The sequence below is a fragment of the Diadema antillarum genome, unplaced genomic scaffold (genome assembly GCF_040938485.1).
Source record: "Diadema antillarum isolate AM-2024a unplaced genomic scaffold, OU_Dant_1.0 seq00000190_RagTag, whole genome shotgun sequence".
In the NCBI taxonomy this organism is placed as follows: domain Eukaryota; kingdom Metazoa; phylum Echinodermata; class Echinoidea; order Diadematoida; family Diadematidae; genus Diadema; species Diadema antillarum.
Window position 1 is genome coordinate 290,001 of NW_027271254.1, and position 24,906 is coordinate 314,906.

General features: G+C 39.5%; 1 protein-coding gene across 1 annotated transcript in view; it reads right to left on the reverse strand.

The window, feature by feature from the left end:
* LOC139728689 (ras-related protein Rab-37-like) overlaps positions 1-17,140 on the reverse strand; it is a 31,342-nt gene extending 14,202 nt beyond the window's left edge. Inside the window, exon 1 of the mRNA XM_071639625.1 lies at positions 16,986-17,140. The gene's annotated coding sequence lies outside the window, so the exon portion shown is untranslated. The remainder of the gene's footprint in view (positions 1-16,985) is intronic.
* Between the last annotated feature and the right edge of the window lie 7,766 nt (positions 17,141-24,906).

Below are 24,906 nucleotides of genomic sequence, written 5' to 3' on the forward strand. Positions count from 1 at the left end.
TTTGCTGTAACTATTTTGAAACACAAGGCACAAAGGTACAAAAATAGACCATTGAATTTGCTGTGAAGTTGCGTCTCTCATGGAAGCTTTACCTTTCAGTGTCCAAAATAAATGGAACGACAAGCATAAAAAAACACACACAAAACCCTCCATTTCGTCAATTCTTTGATTTTCTACATTTACTCCTACCCTCATTATAGTGCGCAATGATGAAGCAAAAAACTGAAATTGTAATTAAAAATCTTGCCGACTGAAAAAAGTGTAATCAGAAATCCTGCTGACTGTGAGTGACAAAGCCAATGGCAGTTTTGCAGCAGACACTTCTTCACGCAAGATTGCACAAACATTTAAACAAGGCTCTAGGGAGGTTTGACAGAGGTACTAATGGAAATACTCTCTCTATACTCAATCTTTGTATCTTTTATCTTATTTATTTCTTACAAGCCCCAGTACTGCACAGCCCGTTTGAGAGGCAGTAAAATAACGCATACAATTAGAATGATTGGAAAATGGATATAAGACATTTGAATTACTTGCTTAATGTGAACACCACAATTTGAAGAAACATCAATCTTATCATAAACACAAACATTCTGATGATAAACAAATACTACTCAAACACCTATACAAACTCTATGACTTGACAGGTTACAGGAACTGGCAAACACATTTCTCAAATATTCAACAATCTGTAATGAAAGAGCAAATTCTTCATGAAACAAATTTGTATGATGTAAAAGGGGACATTTTTGCGGTGTTGAAATTTTTGCGCATTTCATGCAACCAGAAACTTGTGCAAAAATAAAAGCGTGCGAATATTTTTGCTTGCCATATCTTCTAGTAGCTGATGTCTTGATTCCGCGGAACTGAACACATGCTAAACTCTTCTTACCCTTCCAAGCGCAAAAAAAAAATGAGTGCCACAAAAATATCCACTTTTACAGTACTTGTTCTGTATCAGTAGTCTGTAAAGCACACTGAAATGTGCTATATAAAAACAAGCTACTATCATCATTATTAATGTAGATATATCAAGATGACTTTGTGTCTCTTGGCAAAGCGAGAAATATAGGAGGAAAAAAAGCAACAAAATGTGTGAAGTCATATTCTGAATAAAGTTCTGTCACTTCAACTTTGCTATTTAGCAATCAAATGAAGTATACCCCCTCAAGAGGCATTCACATCATCTATTGTCATATCAGTGTACACACGTAATCGTTCGATGTGTCTATTTAAAAAGACATTTTGTTTCAAACAAAACAACCTAATCATATCTTGCCACATGATGTACTATGAGCAAAACAGAATTTAATATTCTTGCCGCATTCATCGACAAGATTACATGGCCCCTTTAGCACAGATTGTCTTCAATAGTTTATTAGAACAGCATCGGCCAGTGACGCACATACATTGGGGGAACAACTCCAATTTTACAATTCAGCCACGCAGAGTCTAAGTGTGGTTCGATGGGGGAGTTGAATGCTATATTGGTAATTGGTTGGGGTCCACCCCATCCTCCTCCCCCCCCCCCCCACTTCCAAGGGAAGTACCGGTATATCAGCAGGATCACAGAATCAAGGGGGTGATGAACCGTTTTGCACTCTGGTGGTTCACTCTTGATGTCTACAGCATAACAAATTACTGCCTCCATGTCACAAAAGCCATTGACCTGCTAGGGAAGATACATAACTTGTGAGACAAGATGTTACTGCCATCGTACAGATGGAAATGCTGGAGTTGATAGTACATTGTAGTATCTTGGGACTCACTAATTTCCAATTCTAGCAATTCAAAAGCTATCATGATAACATTTAAGTGCCTTTTCTTTTTTGAAGAAGAAGCCAACTTTTCTCACACTCCAAGCCTTTAGTAGAGGATAAGGCACAGACTGATCTTAGTAGTTGTCCTTGTTAGCAGTTTGTTTGTTTGTTTGTTAGCTTCCCCTTGATGGTGGTGCCAATAAGATTTGAATTACCTTCTATTGGCCCTTTATGTGTCACTTAGCTTCATTAGTTCACAAAGTTTTTTCATCAGCATCCTGCAATCCATTCACAATTGACAGACTCTTTACTTAACTGAAGACGGCAAGCCCTACTCAGGCATCGCAATGTTTTATTCCTCAATATAAACAGGAAGGCCATGGTGACACGTATCACAGATTAGGGGGACTAGGTAATCTCTACGGACAATAGGTTTACCACACCAAACGAGAAGAATTACTCGCGTAAAAATTACCACTTTAACAGTACCACTTTAACAGTGCATATATATACTGTATAACCTGTCATTTTTGTAAGGGTTTAATTTTCGTGAATTGTGCAAATTACTGTTGGACTGTGAATTTAACAACATGCGAAAATGTCGCCATGCACTTTAGAAGGAAATGCTCGATATTAAACCTCGGTGTCAATCCGCGAAAACAACATCTGGCAAAAAATGTCAGTGACCTCCTCATTACTAAAACTATCTGTATGCAAAAATTACAGCTTATATAGTACAAACATACGCATGCTCATGACTGTGTGTGTGTGTGTGTGTGTGTACATATCTAAAAGAAAGGCGAGAGCTGAAGAATGTAAGAGGTGAAAGATCTTTGATCCACAACATGTCAAGTGCTCTGTTTTCCATGTAGAAATTTTTGGAAAAGGTATAAAATATGAATGCAATCTGATTGTAAAGCTATGCAATGTATAAGAAGAGAAAGTTCTCTGAGGGCAGCATCACATTACCGCTATGACACACCAGGGCCCCATTTCATAAAACTTATCAATAACAAGTTATGATAGCTACAAGTTTTACAAAACTGGACCCTGGTAAGAAATCCTTGCATCTGATTGGCTGAGAGCAAATTTGTCATAGAAATGTGGCAGTTGTTACTGATAACAAGTTTTACAAAACTGGACCCTGGTAAGTCTATATCTAGGGAAGATAACTGAACACTATACAAACCTGTGTACATGTATGAATATATAGCTACATGTATATCTATATACAGTCAAACCTGTCTATAGCGGCCACCCAAGGGAGACGAAAAAAAGTGGCCGTTATAGACAGGTGGCCGCTATAGACAGGTTATCTAACTTTGTGTGCATTGCCTACATGTACATGTATCATCGTTGTATACATCTAGTATAAGTACCAGGTACTTATATGTACATGTATGTGTGTACGTATGCACACTTGTGTTTTATGCAGCCGTGAAGAAAGCTTATTTGATACTGAATGAGCGATGAATGCAGCGGTGGCGATCACTGAACGTTGCCCATGAATGACTGGCATGGCTACTAAAAGCAGAAAAACGTGCTGAATTAAAATCAAATCAATCAAATTATCAGCTCTGTGGTTGCTATAGACAGGTTAAAATCTACCGCGGGAAACAAAATTTGTGGCCGCTGGCCGCGTTAGACAGGTGGCCGCTATACACAGGGTCTTTAACAGGGCTTTTCTCTAGGGGGGATTTTTCAGTGGCCGCTATATACAGGTGGCCGCTAAGGCAGGTTTGACTCTACACACAGACATTACTGCATGCAGGGCTTGACTCTAACTTTTTTTTCCCTGGTGGCCTGTTTGGGCCAATCAAATCTTTAAATCTGAAATTTTGGTTGCCCAAAAGATTAATGTGGTGGTCCGAAATCAAAGCAAATGCATATATATGCCTTACATTCCATTTTGAATCTTAGTTGCCCGATCGGGCCACCAAAAAACAATCTTTTGGGAAATTTGGTGGCCCAACATTAATTTTTAGCGGCCTCGGACCACTGGGCCATCGCTAATGTCTGGCCCTGCTGTATTTATATATAGATTTTTAGACACAAAATGTATGTATACACATGTAGAAACATACAGTACCACAGTATGTATCACGGGTCCATGTTTTGATCATCCATACAGTAAAGGAGATGAGGTGCAATGATATTAGAGGTCATCAAACTTTAAATGTGAGGCTGTATACCCCTTGGGACAATTTTTGCGATGATGATGATGACTATGTAATGGAGGGAGAGATGGTGAATATGGCAAAGAGTGCGGGAGAGGGGTTAAGAAGGTGTACGTGCTTGTGTATTGTGAGTTTGTGTGTGCTTGTGTGTGTGTGTGTGTGTGTGTGTGTGTGTGTGTGTGTGTGTGTGGGCGAGTACGTGGACAGCACACCATAGAGACAGATGGAGAAACAATTCCAGAGACGTGGGATGAAAACAAGCGGCATGGCACCTCGACAGAGGGGGGAGAAATTGAGCCAGGATATGTCGACACGATCGACATTTGGACGGGGACAGAGAGGTAGCGAGGGGGGGGGGGGGGGGAGAACAGGATGGAGGCCTGGTACAGATCAGACTGGGGTTTATCCAGCTGCCCTGGCGAGGCTGGGTACAGGGCCATCCCACTATGTCGGGCGTTAATGCCAAAGTGTTGGCATGTTTGCAGAATACGTAATGGGTATACAGGCAGAAGGACCGCCTACCCTATAGCTGCACCGGCTCCAGACGCACATTTAATTGCGTGGGACTGAGCTGACACGGAGGGGGCTGCAAGATGATGAATGGGACAGTTTCATGGGGAAATTTAAGAGAAAGAAGGCAAGATGAACATCATGGGAGGAAAGGAGGGGGAGAAAAGAGGATATCATAAATGCTGCTCTCCGTCAAAATGTCAAACTGGCCTGGAACAAGAAATTTAAAGCCCTTTGAAATTACGAAAATAAATTGTCAAAAAAAATCCTCCCCCATCACCAAAAAAAAAAAAAAAAAAATGAAACAAAAAATCATGTAGTCTATTCTGTATTCTTCTGAGACATTTTAATGTATTTCTGTAGCTGCAATACATTAATCTCTTCATCATACTAAAAAGGATGGCAAGACGTCTTTGGCATCAACTGCGTACAACTGAGGCTTTCTTCCTCCCCCCCCCCCCCCCCCCCCACAAGCTCCATCTTGAGATGTTCACGTCAGTGGCACTAAATAGTTGTGGGGACTACAGATTCGTACTGAACTCAGACCTACTTTCCTAATGGATCAGACCCATAACCGCCGCTATTTTCAGGATTGCTCGTTCCCCGTCTAGACAAATGGTATACACACTAATTGACAGGGTCCCAGTGTCAGATGTACATACTCTAATCACTGAGCTATCTTTTTTCCCCTGTTCTCCCCGTTCTACAACATGACTTTAGAGATGAGAACACATGTGCATCTGCACAAAGTGCATGTTGAAGGACAGAGAGACAGTGTCTCTATTAAGGAACTTGATACTGTAGGCACTTGAAATTATAATGCGTAATACATTTCCAGATAACATAAATTTCATAGCATTTTTCCCCTAGAAAATTCTGACTTTTGTCTATTTCTTTATTCTACCACCTCAGAAAAAAAAAAATCTCCAGAGTCTCTCTATAATGTGTATATATTTATATGTTTCTCAATAGACCATTTCTTGACCAGGACACTAACTTATGTTTTATGAACTTTCTTCTAAATTTCTTACTCTGTTCCCTCCCTGCCACTTTTAAGGAATTAATCACTTTTGTATATTTTATATTTCTGTGGAGTGGTATACCACCTGTCCTTCAGAAATGAAACGTGAGGCATCACAGATTCTATGAGCAATTTCAGTTTACAGCTGATTTTAAATTTTTATGTGATTATGTTGAGCTTTAGCACTCTGATCAGAGGGGAATGAAAAAATAACATGTACTTGCTCACTACATGTGTGGTATGTAAGCTATAATACCCAACACACTCCACAACCTCAAATGCAGCATATCTCTCATGGAAGATTGTCTTGCCTGGCCGGGTGGGAACAGCGTGGGGGTGATTCGAGGGACGACATGATAAACAGCTGCGATGGAAAAACAAATACGCACTCGTCAGGAATTATTTGCTGGATGCAGGAAACACACTCAAAGAGTTCATCAGAGATATATGTACAGTACTATACTCTCCTACTACTGTGTAATGGGTCCATGATAATTAGATGCGCCTCTTTCATGGGTGCCAAATGTAGACTGTAAGCACATATAGGTGTTTGTTAACGTGCAATTTCGCACGCCTATGTTCAAGTCAACTTTAACCCGTTGAGGACGGTTTGATTTTGCTACAAGACGCATTTCCCATAGACACCTGCCCGAGTATACTCGGGACTCGTCCTCAACGGGTTAATGAATAAAAGCTGGAGGTAAAGAAGTACATGGTAAAAGCCTCATCATAATCAGAAATTTAATAATCAGAAATTTAAAAGTTTTTTGTATAACCTACAAAAATCTTATGCCTCAAGGGTCTTTCTGATGCTGACATGGCTGACAAGTTCTTCCTCACACCGTGTAATAAATAAAACCCACCCAAAACACACAAAAATGGCCATCCAACCACCATAGAATAGACACATTTTGAGACAACACTTTTACTTTACTATCAGATTAATTCAAAATATCATATTAAGTATGTATGCACCATATTGCATGATTTTTTGAGAACGAGTCCCGAGTTGGTATAGTCAGGCAGGCGTCTATGGGAAATGCGTGTTGTAGCAAAATCAGTCCATCTTCAACAGGTTCTTACCATGCAAGGGGGTGAACCCCTCCCCCCACCCTCCCTCACTTTGGTTGCAACACTCTGCAAAATCTCACGCCTAGCTGCTTTCTGACCTTGGGCATCTCTGCGTTTTCACTTGCTGTCAACAAACAGTCATATTGGTCATGACAACAAGATGAAATAGTATAGGCAATGATGTAGTCACCAAAGAATTTTCCCATTACCATTAGTTTCTTCAAGAAAATATCACAATTTTCATAAACATCATATTTTTGCTCAATAACTATGCAACTGCAGACCCTTTTCTCCTACATGTAGACATCATTATTGCCAGACTATTACATGAGACTTCACTTTGATTACAACGATACAAATTTCTGTTTCTTTATGTGTGACTCTGCACCTCAAAACAAACAAAAAGTCGCCAGACATGAATTTTTAGTTAAGACCATATTCTGAAAGAGCAGACTTTAAGCTTTAAAATGATGTATAACTCAAATCAAATGGACTCTCCTAACCTATCTAAATATTGGAAAGAAAGCACAAACTCAGGAAAAGTGTGAACTGAGAAAAGAGGCTCTGAAGTACAGTGTCTATTCAAGCGCTTAATCTTTACCAAACCGTGCTGGCTGTGCGATGAATGGGACAAAAAACAGGAAGTAAACCACCAGAGTAGCAACAATGAAGGGATTATCAGATTAAAATGAAATTAATCATGCCTCATTAACACATTCTGTCCATTATTAGTGTCAACTTTCAAAGCAGTAGCACTATCTTTTCAAAAGTTATTAGAGTTGAAAGTGAAGAGTGTGGACAAGGTTTTTCAGAAATGAAAAAGGGATTCTAAAGACACACCTAATCACACTATTCTACCAAAAATGTTCGAGATAAACTGCTTAAAAAACACACTTTCCTGCCCGTTTTATGATACCAAATTTTAGCATGATGTAAACGAAGACCCGCTCTTTCAGAAAATATGAAAAAGTCAAGTTCGGCTAGGTTGACCCATTTCACTTATTTTCAGTCCTCATGCAAAATCGGTGTGTGCGACTTTATGTTCGTTTTGAGGTGCACGGTCACATATTGTGTCAAAAGGGTAATTTAATGAAGACTTAATACATATAACAGCTCAATGACAGATTTGTGAAGTGTGGTTATCAGGATGCCAACTTGATATAAACTGCATTGCAGTACTTCGAGTATTAATGCTAATGCTTAAATTTCTAGAGTTCTAGTAGGGTCAAACTCATACTTCCATGACCACTGTGGGTTACAGCTGATCCCCCCATAAGAAATAGAGAAAAATTAATACCAATAAGGGTCTATTGAAACCACTGTTATATGCAATTTATGCTTGTAAACTTCATGCTTAGATTGAATGAGGTACACTCATTCAGAAACACTGGAAGCCTCCAATCAAGCAAGCAGACTCAAAGTCTATCATACTTCTGGGGGGCGTTTCATCAACGAGTTCGTCTGAGGTTTTCACCGACAAATTTGCTATCAGCCAATCAGACGCAAGGATTTACACTGGCAACTGTTAAAAGCTAATGAAATCCTTGCGTCTGATTGGCTGATAGCAAATTTGTCGGTGAAAACTCCGACGAACTCGTTGATGAAATGCCCCCCAGGTCGTCTAGAAAATCAGCCCATGAGACTATTTGTGACATGAGGTCACATATGTACCAATGCAGTCTTTATTCATTTCAACATAAGGATGATCTGTTGGGATGTTACAAGCAAAACTATCATGCGACAGAAATGCCAAGGCAACATCGTGCCTTTAAATCATAGAGTGGGAGGGAATAGTGGATTGATGTTAGGATTGTTCTAACAGTGTTTACTGAAGGGATAAGTTATGATCAGGCAAATTAGATGACTCTGTATGCCCTTGAGAGAGAGAGAGAGAGAGAGAGAGACAGCAAGGGTGACCTTAGTCATTTCATTTTCTCTCTCTCTCACCATCCACTCGGTGCCACTCGGTGGCATTGTGGTAAATAAATGGCACATAAGCAAATATCATATGGAGAGAATTCTATTTGTGTAACATATGATGGCAAACCAATACCCTGACAAGCTTATAGCATGAGGGATGGTTGAAATAAGAAGCATGGCCACCTCATTCTGCAGACTATGTGTTCTCTTTTGGCTCACAAATACACATTGAGGTCTCAGATGAGGTGGGCAAAGAAAACCCTTCGCCTCCCTCTCTACGTGTGGTGATTTGATGCCTTTGTGAAAAAGGGGATTGGTTTGCTAGGATTCAGAACATATTCAAACACACAAACTAGAAGTACTCAGAGATTGCAAATCTTTGGCAAAGCTATAGGGTCACTATAAAGACCATAAAACTGTGTTCTTGCAAACCTGCAAATGCAAATTATGCATCCTTGCAAATGCAAATGCATCCTTCCAAACAGTCCTGAATCTGGATCATGATGTAGATCATCATTAACCTGTTGAGGACGATCTGATATGCTATTTAAAACATGTATTTCCCATACACACTTGCCCAGTATTCCTGGGCCTAGTCTTCAATGGGTTAAAAACTTATCCCTTCTTCCTTTCTTCACAAAGGACCTATCCAAAGGCGTTCATAAATATCTACTTCTAACATTTGGAAGAATATTGAAAACAGACAAACAAATAAGCAATCAAACAAACAAACAAACAAACAAACAAACAAACTAACACACAAACAAACACGCAAACAAACAAATACTGGCAAGAAACCTATCCTTCTTGGCATACCAGTCACACCCTATAGGGAGATGCATGTAGATGGATTAACCTATGAGCAGCTGCTACTATGTGCTTCCATTTTCCACCAGATCTTGTCTGAGGGGACTAGGGATATCAACAAGGAAAAACAAAAACAACTCTTGGTATATCCAGACACGGTCGAGACTGTGATGTGTGCCCCAATGTCATCATCAGGGGCAGACGTCTTAATGGCTCAAGGTGTCGGACTCTTGGCCAGAGGGATGCGATGTGGTTGCCATGGCAGAGAGGAATTCTTGGCTCGGAAACCTCCTGGCGTCATTTACAGGTGATGACGATCTTGTGCTCCCGTCACCTTACATGCTCCCAAATGCCTTTTTGCCCTTTCCTTACTTTTTTTTGCATTTTTTTTTTTTTTTTTGGGGGGGGGGGGGACAGGTAGAAGCCCTTTCATGCAAGAAATTAGGATGATCTCACACAGAAAGGAGCTGACATTATGTTGCTGTTATTTTTTAAGAGAAGAGTAAGAGTGATGTAGCATCCTAGCTTAACTAACAAGACTGGTCCTCTCAGACAGTCACTATATGTGTATGTGTTGTGAGTATCTTCATATCTTCATAAGATGGCAGCAGTTATATATTCATGTATGTGAATGTATGTGTGTCTGTGTGAGTATATATGTATTTGTGTGCATGTGGCTTTTATCAAATTCTGCTCTGCCTTCTAAAGAGACACATACACATATTCCCTTTGTGGTAACAGCAACAACGTCATATTTTACCATGGACCCAAATATGCAGTAAAAATAGGAAGGCAACTTGACCAAATACAGCCGTGCGGTCGCAGACTGTAGACTTAATATACCCGACACCTCCGACTATCGCACACACTGATCCCCGCCCTGCCGACCCACTTTCGATTGCCAATTACATTATCCTGTGTGCGGATGAAACACAAATTTTAATGTGTGGGACCACTGGAGAGACTTGGAAATATCCAATCTCAATAATACACTGGGCGTCATTTCCTACCGCAGTGGTGCAAACACTATACAGAAGGATACACATTAAAGGGTGTTCTCAACCTAACACTGAACGGGGAAAGACAGAAATCATACAGAAATTACCATGAAAAATGGAACCAGATCCATCTTATTCACTGAGATGCACTTGAACTTTTTTCCTCATCTGCTTCCTGACATACTTATGTGTCAACCATTTTCATCAGTACCAATTCAACTGAATAAATCTCATTCAAAACAGAAAGTAAGAATATCACTTTAATCATTCTGAAGGATAAATTCAGTGTCATGGCAAATCTGAAATAGATAGTAATCTTAGATGGAATCCAGAAGATTAGTGAGAAATAAGATAAATGTGTGACATCACAGATTTCTTTCAACAACACCATCAAGAAGCTATTAAAGCCACTTGTCAAAAATTGAAGTCTAATAACTCAATCTTTTCATGGGTGATCAATTATCTGATTTTAAGCTACTAGTCAGACACTGCGGAAAGAGTGGATTGAGAAAGTGTGTGTGTGTGTGGGGGGGAGGGAGGGAGGAGGGAAGGGGGAGGGTGCAGGTATATGTGTTCGAGGAGGATTAAAAATGTACCTCCAAATTCTCTGATATTACCCCTTTCTCGTCTGCACTGCCCCTGGCTGGGCTCATTCCTCCCCTCCCTCTCTGCCATTGAATATTCTAGTGGGCTGTCATCTTATGTCCACAGGGGAACACACTAATCTAGTAAGCATGCACATTTGGCTTATGGCCGCTCCGCGTGCTCCACAATAATCATGCTAGCCTCCTTCAAGGCATTCCACACTATCTTTTTTTTTAAGAAACACTGACAGTCTGCTACAGGTTCCAAAGCCAAAGTCTGTTAAAAAAAACAACTTCTAACACCATCTGCCACTGAAGATAGTCAAGATAGGGATTATAGACAATGAGGTCCAAGACACTGTTGAACAATATAGTGGTGCAATTTCACAAAACTGCCAAATTTTGCTGATTGAGGTGTGAAAAGATGTTCAAATGGGGTAAGAAACATCTTCCCTATAATTTCTTTCTTTAATCAGACTGTCAATAAAGATATATATATATATACGATCACACACATGGCCAGTAGAACTTTAAGGAGCTGAAAGCTGAACTAACACTAACTGTAACACTAACCATAAATTTACAAACAATGCTTGCTACTAAAAATGCTTACATGAGCATGACACTGTGCATAACTCATGGTTTAACTCGTCCCAAATATACTCAGGCAGAGGTCCATGGAAAATTTGTGTTGTAGCAAAATCATCCGTCCTCAACGGGTTAAAAACTTGAAAATATCCCTCCCCCCCCCCCAAAAAAAAAGGAAAGCTGCAGCTTTTGCCCAAGGCTATTGTAAACCTATTAGAAGCTTCACTGCAGTTTGATCTCTTCATCAAAATGGAAAGAGAGGAAGCAGAGGAATAGATATGATTGAAAGGAACAAGAGATAAAGGGAGTGACTGATTGAGTGAGCAAAAATAGAGATGTTGTCGAGTGAAATGTTTGATTGCATGAGCGCAAACAGAAAGTTGTGTGCATTTATAACTGAGGAGTGTAATTCTGTCATTCCTGAATGCTGATGACAGCAAATCAAGTAGTATCAGATCGTCCAACATCTGATTTCTGAATATTAAAGAAATTGTCCGATACGTGTGACAGAAGACTGCCTGAAAATTTTCAACAGACTAAAGAAAGTCTTTTTGTTGTTGTTTCTAAATCTCTTATGCATATGATGCCAGTAGAATAAAGGGGAAAAAGAGGCAAAAATGTGGTGCATTACAAGCTATTGATTTTGTCTTTTTGTGTGCTGTTAAACAGGTGTGGTTTTGTGTCAGTGTGTGCACAAGACAAAAAAAAAAAAATGAAGACAGAGAAGAGGAGACTAAAAATAGCTGCCAGACTAGATGCCAATAGATACTGTACACTGTACCTACACAATAGGGGGGTTCACACGTACACCAATTAGCGGGATACAAATCTCGAGATTTGCATCGCGATCGGTATCTCGAATTTTTTGCACGTGTGGACAGAAAAAACCCGAAAATTAGCGCGATAAGCATCGCGATGCTAATCCCAAGAAATCTTGCCCTAGTTCCTCAATTAGCGGGATAATTCGCCCCACGCCAGTACGTGTGAACGGTCGGGATTAGAGTCTCGAGTTTTTATATCCCATCATACAATGCGCACATATCCATCACAACAGCAAGGCCTCTGCGAAGAGGTCCTTCACCTCTTTGGTGCACCTCAACAACAGCGCAAGAACCACACCCCTGACGTGTACAAAACAATGGACAAAGGGAAGTGCGCACAGGCAGTGATAGAGAAGTGCGCTGTGTGACCCAGTTTGCAGGCTCTGCTGTTATCTCGATCGGCAATTAGCGGGATAATTCTGTACGTGTGGATGCTGGTAATAAACTCGAGATTCCGAGCGCGATCGCTATCCCGCTAATTTGGTACGTGTGGACGCTCGCAAAAAATCTTGAGATATGGAGCGCGATCGTCATCCCGCTAATTTATACGTGTGAACCCGGCTAATGGCAAGTTGGAATATAAGAATATCTGTAGTGCATACTGAGATGGAATGAGAAAGGTAGTGTATGACCAGGTGCATAATGGTGTCTAGGATCCCGTTTACAGTGCAGGGCTGGGCCGAGCCCGGCCTCAGTTGTGGTACTCGGCCCCGCAATTTTGTCCGTTTACAGTGCCGGGCTCGGCCCCGGCTTTTAATTCAAACCTTTCAATATTTTGTCGTAGTGGCGCTCTGCTTGTAAGCAAACGACTATTATTGGGAGTGCGTTGGTTGCAATTTGGTACTGCATTTGGCCCAGTTTGCGTTACAGTGAGAAAAGGCACGGCCGAGACTACCTCGCGAGCTTGGCCAAATGCGCGGCCGATTTTGGTACCGCATTTAGCCTTTTGCGCGCTTACAGTGAAATGAAGGTCGGGCTCGGTCGCGGCCGAGCCCGGCCTTTTCACTCACTGTAAACAGGGTCCTAGTGTCTAATATGTTTGACAATAGACTGCCTGAAATTTTTTTTTTTACAGATTCATGAAATACATTTTTTTTTTTTTTTTGGGGGGGGGGGGAAAGGTCACAACCCTTATGCAACAAAATCCTGTACCAAGGTCGAGTTACATCTGGCATAACTAAGAATACGAAAAAAAGATAAGAAAAATGTGGTGTATTCACAAGCTATTGATTTAGTCTTTCATTTGTGTGCTGGTAAACAGGTGTGGTGTTGTGTCTGTGTGTGCACAAGACACAAAAGAATTAGAATGGACAAAAGAAGAAGACTAAATAAAGTTGCAAGATGAAGTGCTGAGACAAACCTACATGGGAGAATTCCATTGGTACTACAGAATGTAAATTGTAATGATAAGAATATCTATAATGCATACTCAGATAGACCAAGGAAGGAAGATATATGAATGGGTACGTGATGGGAGCTACCGGAGAAATATCCACTGGTAGAGAAAAGAGCTATGCAGAAAAAGAGTAGGAGAAAGCCAAGAAGATGTGCATATGGGAAAAACAGAGATAAGGGGGGGGGGGGGGAGGGTGGCATAAAGAAAGTGAGGAACAGAGAAATGAATACTGTGATTAATTTTCCAGATGTAGCCTCCAAGATAAGATTTCACCACACGGCGTCCTACTCTGGGATGTATGTGGGACGCGCACTGGTGCGTGTCTCCATCGTCCTAGAATTAATCGGTATCAGTATTAGACGTGCAGGTAGGTATATAGTTTTCACGGATGAGTTATATTCTTTTGTACACGTCTGAGCATCTCATTATCATTTCCATTTCCTTTTTCTTTTTGTCAATTCAATTAAGCTTTTTTGTTTCCATCCAACTGAAATGTAATACAATACATTTCATCATTTCTAGTCTACATAAAATGCAAAAAATACCTCCTGTTTCACTCGTAATTCAATGTTATATTCAAGTGTGTAAGTTAAGTAAAGTAATCATTGAAAAACTCATACTACTAGTATTTTCCATAAAAAATAACTTCCTAGAATTGAAATATTCCATGGGCTACATGTATGTTAACAGTCTATCACTGTTATTACGTTTATCTGGGAACTCTCTTTTTCTGGAAAGGAAGATGGGGAAAGGAAAGAAGGTGAATGTGTGAGGGAAATATGTAGTGTGAATGTGCATCACAAAAAGAACAAAAAGTCATACATTGTATGTCCCGGTTTTATGCAAGGACTAAAAATATGTGAAATGGGTCAATTTTATTGAAAAAAAAATTTCACAAAACAAGTTTTACATTGTAGTTCTTATATTTCCTGATTTTTTTTCTATGTAATTCTGAAGTTTGGGATCATAAATCCAATGGAAAGATGTCTTTCTTAAAGTTTTTCTATAACTCCCTTTCTTTTGTCCAAAGTAGGCTTTCTTGGATTTATGTACTCAGGGCACTAGAAATCCTTCGCACAATCTTCACTTTCAATTCTGATAAGTTTTGAAAGGATGATGCTTTGGCATTGGAAGTGGGTGTTAGTCATGAATGGAATGTACCCAATATATTCACAAATTTCAGCGTAATCTCATAATCCCTTCAGTTGCCGCAAAGATTGATATCCTGTTCTTTGTCCAATTTACTGCACAGAGCACTACTGGGTGAGATTAAGCACTTGAATAGACCCTGAAGATCAAAGCTTTTTTTTTTTCCTCAGTAACAACTGGCCCATGGGGTATGTTCTTTCCCATTATTTAGATGGGTTGGAAAAGGTCATTTGTACTGAGCTATATGTCAATCTGAAGCTTAGAGTCTTCTCTTTCAATATCGGAATAAACTAAAATCCATGCCCAACTTTCTGGTGGCTTTGCGATAGAGGGTCACAATCAATAATGACAACATCAGATCACCTGAAAAGTGTACAAAATTCCTGGCAAAGTAATTCAAATGGAATATGTTTCACATTCCCATCACCATTTTTCTACTCAGTTTGCTTAAAAACATTCTTTCAGAAAACTTGAACAAGCTACACAGGACAGGAAGCAAACTTTATTCCCATCGGCAAGAGAGAGAAAGAAAGAGAGAGAATGAAAGAGGTTTTTGTCCAAATATAATCAGCTTTACACACGATTCAACTCGTGTAGAATCTAGGGCAGGGCAGGAAGTGTGTGGTAATGGGATATATCTCTTCAGTAAGCTGATCACTGTTACAATCGACTGTTGAACAACACACACAAAAACACAGCAAATGTTGAAGTCGACATTAATCCGACTAACATCCTGAGGTTGAGAGTAAGAGGAAAACAGAAATTACACCTGATGTGATTTGAATCTCCTGCATGGAAGGACAATTCTTGATCAATGTAACCACAGCAAATATCCAATATCCTACCATGCAGCTCTGTGAATGACGTACTAGTATGACAAAGTGCATCCAACCGCAGCACTGTTGCCATAGGAACGGGATGGCATCACTTCACTGGAAGTCACAGGCACCACTGTTCAAATCAATTTCTGCCCCTCTGCCAAATGGTCTGGCAAACACTACGTAATTTGGATGTCACACATTCCGCTGAATAAGACTGGAATGGAGTGAGCAGAGAGACGCACAATATTCAACAACTCATTACACACGTGTTTATTCGACAGAGAGCTAAATGATTGTCTAGCAGCAGACACAGAAATAGGGTGTTGGGATGTGATTGGTTGAGGCTGGCTAGCTTCAATGTCATCTGGGCTAGATTTTCCTGCATACTAGCCAAAGACGGGTGCTAAAGGCTTAACCTCTGCGTGAGAGGCTCTTCATCTTTTCAGCATCATGTGAGCATTATATGGTTGAGGCTAATGGGTCTTTCACTCCATGAATGATTTCGCACAACACACACACAACCTTTCTATCCAACCCTCCTGCCCTACCCCCCCCCCCCCCCCCACCTCCAGGACATGTTTTCCCTCCTTCGCTTGTGAGAAGTAGGTCCGGCTGGGTTAAAGATTATCAATCATGGATAGGGTGTTAAACTTCGCAGGCCTGCCCGCAGGGGGTGGGGGGCAGCCACACAGCTCCCCAAGATTGATTGCTCGGTAACGAGGCGACAAACGAGATGGAATCGCCTCCTTACTTCATGTCATTTGTCCAACAAGTTGGGGGGGGGGGACGGTGAAGATGCATGATGGCCCACTTAAATGCACCCGTTATACAATTCCTTGGCACATGTGATGCCATCAGCAAAGAACATGATGGAGGTGGTTGGGTGAATGGATGAAGTCTTGAACATCAAGATGTGATTTGTTCTGATCGTGGGTGACATGACCACGGCCCACCTACTGATAGACCTAGCAACCACTTCTATCCTACCGGTTTCTGGTCCCTTATTCTTCTTTTAACCTTTCTGTGAATCACTTTTCAACCTATAAAGCATCTGAATGCAACAAACCCAATACAGGCTACCAACCTCTCCAGTTGCATAAGCTTACACTCACCAAATTCTTCAACCCATAGCATATACATCTCTTCCTAAAACATCACTTTGATTCACACAGAGCTCTAAAAGCAGCTTGTTCATCCTTTACACTTTGTTAGGTGTGTGAAACATGGAAGCACGGTTTCTAATGAAGAAGAGGACTTTCAAGTTTATCCTGATGTATGTGGGTGTGAATCTGCTGAGGAAATATAATCTCTTTTTGTTTACCACTGCACAGAGGGATGAAATGAAGAGCCTGGATTTCTCACCCGAATATTTTCGAAGGATTGTCTGCTAGTGACATCGAAGAGGAGGAGCAATGCGTGGGCGTCCCTGTAGTAGGCATGTGTCACGCTTCGGAATCTCTCCTGGCCTGCTGTATCCCAGATCTACAGAAGAAGAAAAACAAGGAAAGACAGAAAGATGAATACATTAAATTGCTGTATAGCTAAATTGATGGATAGATAGATGAATAAATAGATAGATGAATAAATACATACAGACAGATAGTTAGATGGATAGATTCATTGAAAAATAGGTAAATATCATTTGAAATGGATACAGATTGATAGAAAGTTATATGGGGAAATAGATGGATAGATAAAAAGACAGAGATAGACACAGAAGAAAGTAATTGAAAATAAAGATTGATTGGTAGAATGACAAATCTTTTTCATGAGATATACTGTAAAACAAGATAGCTTCGCGGCATGAAATTTTGGCGAATTGGGGCTTACGGCCTTTATCACGGCATGACATTTTTTTTTTTTTTGCAAGATATAGTGCAGACAAGAAATTTCACATGCATTTCAATTTCACAAATCTTGACTCTCGCAAAATTCACAAAATTAAAATACATGTGAACATACCTCTTTTTACAGTAAGTTTGTAGTAATGCATCACAGAAACTTTCATGTAACAAAACAGTAGTAAATACTAGTAATCAAAAACAAGGATTAGTAATTAAAAAACTAATAAAAAAACAAGGATTAGTAATAAAAAACGAGTATGAAAAAGAATACAATGATAAAGAATACAAAATTACAGCCATTTACATGTTTTTTATACTGCACTATTTGATCCACAGTGCCCAATTGGAACTGAAGACATACATGTTTTATGTCATGACAGCCTTTCAGTAGTCAGGCATTCTTGTTAGTTATACTCAGAAAATGTTGTCACTTCTACACTTTCAAAAAACAAACAAAACAAAAACAAAAACATTTTGACTCTTTCTAACATTCTACATATGTGAGGTTGTCTCCTTGGGACTTTATCAGAAGAACGACGCTCACTACATTTTTTAGCTAGATGGGCACAGCAGATAATTTTATGAACCTTCATGATGGCTTGCTAGATGATTTAGGGATATATTAAAGTGGTCATAAATTTCTTATCACAGATTTTATTCCCAGCATGTTTTTTAGCTAATCCATTACACTATTATCTCACTGTTTCTTTGTCAACACAATGTGCTGTGATGGAAATTCTCCTTTGACAGGCACTTAACGGAGACTGTTATTCCACTCACCTCAGAATTTGAGTTCTTGAAGTTGCCATGGTTACAAGTGATTATGAGGCATATCAACTGGACACTACTAGGCTGCTGACTAACAACAATAATGGTTGTTTTCACAAGTGAGCTTGTTGTTGAATAGGACTTGGAAAATCTAAAACATTGTAAAGTGTCCTTCTCTAGCCACATGGGCGATAAAAGTATTTAAAAAACACAAATAATAGGCCATATTACTGAAAAATCGCAAGAACAAAATAAAACTCACATGTACTCAGTATAAAAATGAGACAATAAAGAAATTTAATACAAGACATTGAAAGGGTCTACCAAGAAACTTGTCTGGCTGATATAATTTGCCACGATAATGAGTTGTTTTCGGAATATTTTCAGATCAAAAGAGTAAAATCATGTCAATCATAGGCCACAACATTCATTCCTGAAGTGCCCTCTCCAGTCAGTAGTGGGTAGGTGGAATGCTAGTTACATGATGATTGGTTGTATCACAGCAATTATATTTTCTCACAACCTGCATGCAATACACTCTAATGCAGAGGATCGATGGATACTGCCATGGCTTGCATTGTTGAATATCATTCTTAAATTATTAGAAATTATGTAATGACCACAATCGGGTAACATCTGAGATAGTAGTACTTCCTGCACCCATTTTTGGCTAAAATTTAGCATTTTGTTGTTACTCATCTGACATCATATTACTACAGCAGTATTCTACACATTTCTTTTTTGCTCAAAAATGTACACTATATATATGCATATATAGTGTACATTTTCGAGCAAAAATTGACAGTTCTGCAGGCGTATGAGAACTATGTTTTCACTTTAAAATGTCAGAAGATCAAATAACGGAAAAAGAATTCTATGTAAGTGCATAAATGACATGATGCACATATGAACTAGTGCAGTCAGTATGTGACAAGCCTTTAAAGGAAGATACTAGAGACTCTATAACTTGTAAAGTAAAAATATCAGCAATAACTCAAACATCTCATTTTGCTTACACTCTGTGGCTCTCTGTTTTCTCATTAGACACTGAATCTATATCAGGGCAGGTGTAACAAGCATGGTAGGAGTATAATACTGCATATGATATATATTCATATTTGTCACTTAATCAAATTCATATCAATATATCACCAGTCTCCTCAATCATTTTCATAAAGTGGGTCACCCGTTCCCCCATCATTCCTCTCGGAGATGAAACGTCACGCATCACGCAAAACTCTCCCTAGCCCCAATGATTTCATGCTCACGGTTCTACATGACTACGTCTCTTGACAGTCTGTTCCCTGCACATCTGGTATTTCACTTGGCCTTCCCTCTCTTCCTCAATACCTTTTTCTCCTTCTACAATCAATATTTCTTTGCAATGGTATTGATGGAATCGGGTCTGGAGCAATTACCTGGTTGGAACAATTCATTCCAACAGTCTCACTGCAATGCACAAAAATCATACACGATGCAAGACTAGTGATAATTTTCTAGCGGTGTAGATATGTGTTGCATATTTCACGTCATATGAAAATACCATAAAATAAAACAAAGAATTTTTTTGCTTGTTATGTGTAAGACTACTTTATATTTTGATTCTGCAAAACTGATTGCGTAAGATTCATCTTACCAGTCTGAGCATAAGAAATTAAAGAAAAAATTATTTCCATTTTTATAGTAATCCCTTGAACATGGAGTCTCAATATGAATATCAACTAAGATAAAGTGACAAAGTCTGGAAAGAGGATTCAGAATCATAAAAAAGAAAAAGAAATTAATCCCCTACCCCTAATAAATCATGCCATTGAGGTCATCTTACACATAAGCTTATATTCATACAGCCTTCAGAACAGATAAACATTCATAGAATTACAAATAAGGTTTTGTGGTCTAGTGGATTGTACATTGCACCCTAAATAGGAAGGTTTAAGGTTCAAACCCCGCCATAGCACACTGGCACCCACAAACACTATGTCACACCATTCCCCAATCTCTTCTCTACCGAGGTGTAAAGATGGGTACCCACCAGGTACATATACGCATTGCAGGCTGCTACAATCAGTAATTGTTCATTATTCCGAAGATTCATTATTCCAAAGATTCTTTCATCCGAAACGAAATCAGCTTCGTACTTCAGAAGGTTCATGTGTATGCAGCTTCATTTTTTGTTGTTGAATTAACGAACCTTCAGAATTTTTGTAATATGAACCATATTTCATTTTCATACTAAAAACCTTTGGATGAACGAACGTTCAGAACGACACCACAAATGTTAGGAGTAACGAATCCTATTTCAATTTCGGATTAACGAATCCTATTTCAATTTCGGATTAACAAACATGTAGGTATAGAGACTCTGTGTGTTTCAGAATTACAAACCTTACTTCACATTTGGATTAACAAATCTTCAGGATAATGAACATCACCCCTACAAACGAGCCTGCCAGCCTCCCCAGGGCAAGTAACACCCACTATAGGGCAATCAAAGTGAAAAGGACCTGCCTGCTTGTCCTCGGCATGGGATCCTTGTTTGGTCTATTGCAGCAAGCAGGAGGAATATGAACTGTGTGTTATGCCCTGCATTGGATTTAGTATTCATGTGCTGTTATGTGGCTGCATGATTGGAATGCTCAACAGATTGGATGAACTCTAGGGGCAGAATTCACAAGGGTCGTTTAAATCAAATCCATGCCTGAAATATAGATCACGAGCCAAAACAAGCACAGAAAGACGCTTACCTCGCACATGCGCATCAGCATGTCTTCATGATTACATGTTATGTAATGTGTCGTGTGTCCTTACACAATCAAAATTGGCAGTAATACATGACTACATTGTAGGTTTATACTGCCTTTGTGACTTCTGGGCGAGATATGGGTTTGATTCTGGTAACTGGGGAAATAAGATAATTTAAAGAGGTTTCTCATTAAATATGGGCAACCCTTCTCACAACTGGGTCTGCACAACCCTCTCGTCACACAATGCATGCTTGAAACAATAGCCATCTAACTCAGCAGATCCAATAGAAAGTAAGAATTCTCCTGTGTTCTCGACATCCATAACTACTGTAATATCAGATAGAAAAAACTAAAAAAGGGCAAGGAATGTCTATGAAATACTATTAAGACAGGTATTGTGATATTCATGTGATCATGACTCGGGATGCTGAAGAAAGGGTTCTTTGCTGAAAAAAGAAAATATCCCTTTCCAAAAGCCTCACATTAGTGTAAGAAATATTTTCATTGAGCCTGTGAAGATTATTGATTAAACGCACACAATACAGAGAGGAAAAAAGAGATAATGTATAAATAAGCTTGATAAAGAGATAAGACAAAGAGTATGGCAAAGAAGATTTGCAGTTTTGTGAGGTTGTCATTCGGACATCAAATTTTCCTGCATTTGTATGATAAGCACAGAACAAACACCAAGAAACTACCCCATGACATTCAAGTGATTTAAAAGACGTGATCCGATAGGAAATTATGCAGTCATCATCCAGAGGGTGGAGCTGACCCTTTAATCTTTGTAGATGAGGGGGAGGAGGACTCCTAAGTAAATGCCAAGTGCCGCCACCCACTCGCTAATCCTCTGACATTCAGTAAGACCCCGGTGTGATGCTAACATCCAGTCACCTGCAGGTAAGGTGGGACTTTGGCATCTTGCTGTTTCCTACTTTATCCTTCTTCCTCCTCCTCCTTCACAACAATTTTCCCACTGGCACTGGGGGCATTGTTAGATCCAAACAAAACTTTCTCTATTACGGCACTACTTCCATGCCATGCTCACGTTGGTATTTATCAAATACAGTTAAAAATCACATTTAAGAGAAAGACCTATATATACATGGTAGAAGTTTCATCAAAAGCAGACATGAGATAGTTCGGCTGTGGAATATCATAGACAGTTTTATACAATTGTATTTAGCACTGATTGGTTGCAACCATAAAGGAGCATTTTAAAGTTATTCTATCATTAACTTTAAATTCTCAGATGGTTTATACATACACACATACATACAACATTTATGTCGAATAAATATGTTTCAGGCCAATTACTCTTTTACTTCCCCTGCCGGTGTTTATGTTTTTGTCTCCATTTGTTTTGTTTGTCCGTCTGTTTGCAAAGTAACTCAAAAAGTCAAGAACAGATTTGGATGAAACTTGCAGGAAAAATTGATAATGACAAAAATTAACAGCTGATTGAATTTTGGTAGTGATCTGGATCACAGTGTGGATCCAGGAATGTTTTTTGAAATATATTTTAAGGATTCTTTATCATTGGCAAATGGGGCCTACAAACCAGGGAATTCAAGCTGTGTGTATTTGATGTGCTAACGTTTGAGGCACAGCAGGAAGCAGTAAGATGGAGACACTCGAAAGGATTTTTTTCACATGGGAAATAGGGCCATTTTTAGCATATTACTTATGTAAATTAGTTGCTTGGTGGAGATCTGCGCTCTCGGAGTGCTTGTCAAGTCTTGAAATGTAGTTGTGTTATCATACACATACACACACACACACACATGCACACACACACACACACACACACACACACACACACACACACACACACACACACACAAACAAATGATAAGTTGATGGATTGGATACAGGTATTTCATTTTAGTGAAAAAAAAAATGAAACTAACGTGGGTATATCTGTATGCAGCTTTATGGAGACTTGCAAGCTGACATGATGACAACTGGATTTACACCGACTTTTTTGAAAAAAGATTGAAACTTCTCTCATCCTTTTTGTCTCATTTTAATCGATTTATCACAGCCAACTTTGAAAATTTCAGAGGGAGCTTTCTCATATCCCCGCATCCCTGTTGTGGTACAGCATGGCATTTGTTGTGGATGATTGCTGCAAGAGTTTCATGTTCCTGATTTCATCTGGGAAATTATGCACCAACTGAAGTAGTGCCTCCTAACAACTGTCACAAAATTAGAGCTAGGAAAGCCAACAACCAAAAACAAAACAAAGCAAAACAAAACAATATCCATATTTCATTCTTGAACGGTGGATGGCTATTTCAAGAAAGAAAAGCCCAAGAGGAAATATGCAATTCTATCTATAAATACACCACTTGAACAACTCTATTTATGGGCACTCTGCGTTTTTCCAGCTAAGACACTCGACTGCCAGCCTATTTATATATTTTTGCATGTCAGCATCGGGCTTTGACAGAATAATCTTCGGTAGATCACCATGGCAACAGCTAGCAGGTGCTTTTCCATGGAGACGGAGATGGGAGAGGGGAAAGGTTTGGGGAAGGCAAGTGGACTGATATATTACAGGAGAGACTATCAATAGAGGGCAATATCTCCAAAGACTCTGTCCCGAGATATCATCCGTGTCATTTCCCCACGATGTGCCAATTATGGAACAAATGCTCTGTTCATTTGGAAAGAATAGAATTCTAAATTTGGAAAAGAAAAAAACAAACAAACCAAGAAGACAAAATTGTGATAAGCTTCATGTTTGCATGGCAGCACATGGGTGATTAAAGATGTTTCTTTATATGTGATGGACAGTAAATGCTCTAAGACCCAGTAGCATCTAGGGGATTCCAGGGGGGAGGGCCCGATTCCATCCTTGCCCACCAGTAAACATTTGAAAAAAAAAACAAAAAACAAAAAACACTCAATTCTGTACAACGAAGTGCATGCTCATCAATAACGGTCGATTCCAGTCAAGATTCTTTGGCTGTGTGTATACTTACCAAGAGATAAGTGATAGAGCTGTACACAGTTCATCATTGGGATTCTCAAATACATATCTGAGGCTGGGCATCCTTCCCCACTCCATGGTATCCCCATGCTACCAGGGCCCCGTTTCATAAAAGATGTTAGGATGACAACTCTTGCTGGAATGGCAACTTTCAATAGCAACAGCCGATCAGGAAGCGGGGGTCCGTTTCATGAAGCTATCACATAAAAGCTGTCACATAAATCTTAAAATGGCCAAGCCGCTCCTAAGCTAGGAGAGACTTTCACAGAGAAGTAAAAACCATTTCACGAAGTCTCTCCTAAGCTATGAGAGACTTTAATTTTTTCAATCGTCATGTTCGAGGGTAATACTAATTAACATATCATTAGCATATCATTAACTTTTTCTCCCTATTGTGTTACATGCGTTGAGCACTCGCTACATAGACATAGCACGTATACACACAGTGTATACAGCGCAGAGGCAACAGATCTACGACGGAGGCAGGATCCTAGAGGCTAAGTCCGCTAAGTTGCATTCTACACCGCTACCAGTACATATTTCTATTAGTGAGTATATTTAAAGCTGTCTACAATTGAAAAGTAATGCATGTGGATTCATAATGTGATATTATTTGAATATATTTTTGTTCGAATCTTCTACAATTCTCCAAAGGGCTAGCTAGATGTAGATCTAATCTTACCGGTAGTAGCGTTATCACAATAGTCCCACGTAGGCACATCACCGTTTGTTTGAATGACCAAATGGCCAGCTGAGTTTATAAGGTAGACCCTAGTTTGTTACTTAGCATGGTAGGGTCTACTACAACTTCTACAAGTAGGCCTAATAGTGAAATGTTTGTGGGTTGATTTTTATGATATATTTAGCGTGCAGATATTTCATGAGAGAAATTGCCCGATTTGTTCATGTATGGGTGAATTGCAGGTAACTTA